At 39.7% G+C, this 2,684-nt stretch overlaps 1 long non-coding RNA gene across 1 annotated transcript; it reads left to right on the forward strand.

Annotated features, from left to right (window-relative positions):
• The first annotated feature begins 1,034 nt into the window (after positions 1–1,034).
• Positions 1,035–2,360, forward strand: LOC138367011 (uncharacterized). The gene is made up of 3 exons (XR_011229283.1): positions 1,035–1,702; positions 1,811–1,947; positions 2,056–2,360. It is a non-coding gene; the product is annotated as an uncharacterized lncRNA (long non-coding RNA).
• The last annotated feature ends 324 nt before the right edge of the window (positions 2,361–2,684 follow it).

Here is a 2,684-nt window from a genome sequence, read left to right on the forward strand (position 1 = left end):
CTAATTTTAATTATTGGTCGTTTATTAAATTAATTACCTCCATGCCTCCATCAAAAATGTCTTCCTTGGGGAGAATTGGAGGCTTTCGTAGGGACTGGAGAGATGACGACGGTATAATCACTAATGAGTTTACAAATACTTATTTTACTGGAGCAACCGCCAAGGATAAAAAATTTATGGGTGATTTAAAAAGTAAAGGTTTGTCGATGTGTTTCCCCCTCCTATTGGATATATCATCCCTAGACCAATACATATTAGATAATATAGATATGCGACTAAGATTGGAGCTCTCCCCCCATGCCTGGGTCCTAAATACAAGCGTGGACGATGGCTCTAAGTATCGCCTGCATATGGATTATGCTAAGTTATGGGTGACGCGGGTGTTCCCCTACCCAAGTGCTTACCTGGCCTTAAACAGCTCACTGTTAGCATCCCCCGACCCCATAACCTATACTTTCAATAGAACCATTTCTAAAACATATGTTCTAGCAGGGAATCAAACTAGTCTCTTAATTGATCAACCATGGGCGCAAGTAATTCCACACAAGATATACATGATAATCGTTCCAATGAATTATTTCGCCGGTCTTCACCAAGGTAATGGATTATATTTTGAAAATGCAAAGCTGAAAAGTATTGCTATGTATTTGAACAATAATGCAATTTACCGAATTGGTGGCGATTTCGATAACCATTATTCCCGCCTTTATTATGAAACTTTGAAGACATTAGGCTTAGAGCGTGATTCACTACTGGCCTATGACTCTTTTAATAAGGGAAGATCAATATTCGCCTTTGACTTAACCACCATTCAAACAAAAGATTCCCTCCCTGTGGAGAAATCTGGCAACTTGCGTATGGAGCTTGAATTTGGTGGGGGTGTTACATATAACAGGCTGGTTTTACTGTTTGGGGAAACGACCGGGGTACTATCCATCGATGGGCAGAGAACTGTTCTGTGTGACGTGCGAGCGTAAAAAAACATAATGAATTGTTACGATATAAATATTAATTTAAAAAATAATCTAGGGGATCGAACACTCTACCTAGGTTGTTATAATGCTGATGAGATAGAACATTTAAATATATCTTCAAGAAAACCTATTGTTTTCATAACTAATATTTTACCTTCAAATAGCAGAATCACTATGGGACATTGGGTAGGAATTTATGTTGATAAAGTTAATCATCGGATGTTTTTTTTTGATAGTTATGCAATATCGCCAGTTACTTACGGACGTCATTTTCAAGGATTTATTAAAACTAACAAAATAAGAAAGGTGTTTGGAATGCGCTACAGACTCCAGAGTGATTTTACTCTCGCCTGTGGACTGTATTGCGTCATGTTCGTTCATAGGGTGAGCCACCTGGGGTTGCCTTCAACAGTACACTACTTACATAATGTATTTTCAAGCATTACTTTAAAATTAAATGATAAACGAGCCCTTGCTTATGCAAGACGATATTTTCCTATGAAACATCATTGTGTTAGGACATTTTGTAGAGGTATAGGGGTTGGTTCTTATAGGTGGTGTAGAGAATATTTTTGTTAGCTAGGCAACCTACCTAACAAGGGGTGTAGCCTCCTATAAAAACCCCTCTCCCCCACCCACCCCCCTCAGAAGACTGTCTTCCTCCTACGAAATGGGAGGTGTCTCTCAAAAAACACCTGCGGGGAAGATTGAAGTCCTTGAAGGACCTGGTTAGTATTACCCTATCTTTCTGCTAATAGATTTATTTTATGTTTTATTTCCCTCAATAAAAAAAAAGTTTGTATATCCTCTATTTCACCTCTTATGTTTTTCTCCAGTGCAGTTCTTGGGACCCGTCCACATTTGTAGAGTAGTAATTCTACGTGGGGGGTCTGCCCCAAACAAGATGCTGTTACGTAGTCTAATTGACGACGCCTGCTGTAGAGGACACAAGGCCGCTCCTGCAGGGGGAGAGGTATGTACTAGTTGTTCTTAGAGAAAAATATAATATTTTTCTAATAAAATATATAATTATATAAAAAACCTTTAATCACTATAAATTATTTCCCCCATCTCTTTCCAGAACACTTCCGATGAGAGAGAGGAGGAAACTCAGCCAAAAGGTGTCCACCCAACTCACCCCACCCCCCCAAGAGAGGGGGGGGGATGGGGCTCAAGACCTTCCCCCACTCTTCACTGATGAGGAATCGTCACAATTCTACTCAGACGAGGATGGGGGTGTGGGATAGGGAGGGGAGGGGTAGAGCTGTAGTAAGTGAAATATGGCAAGAGCACTCTGTAAACTACAATTATTAACTAACATAATTACTTATACATTTTGTAGTTTTTACCTAATAAAGCATTTAATAAATTATTTGATGTTTTTTTTAACCTTTGGGGGAGGGGGAGGATTTATAATTTAATACTCCTTAAATACTCCCATGTAAGGGAGGGGCCATTCAGACTTGTTCGAATATATATATATATCCTTAATTAGTCCTATATATTTATAATGAGTGTAGTGTTTAAACGGAGATGACACAGTGTAAGTGACATGTGGTGGGGGCACACCGTAGACTACAATTTGAGGTGGGTCTATCTGTCACCCCGCTTCTGATTCCTTTTGTCCGATAAGTGGGCCTATCTGGCTCCCCGCCTCTGATTCCATTGTCTGATAAGTACCCCCCATTGTTTGTTAAGTGCGCCTATCTG

Source organism: Procambarus clarkii, chromosome 21 (assembly GCF_040958095.1).
Source record: "Procambarus clarkii isolate CNS0578487 chromosome 21, FALCON_Pclarkii_2.0, whole genome shotgun sequence".
Classification (NCBI taxonomy): domain Eukaryota; kingdom Metazoa; phylum Arthropoda; class Malacostraca; order Decapoda; family Cambaridae; genus Procambarus; species Procambarus clarkii.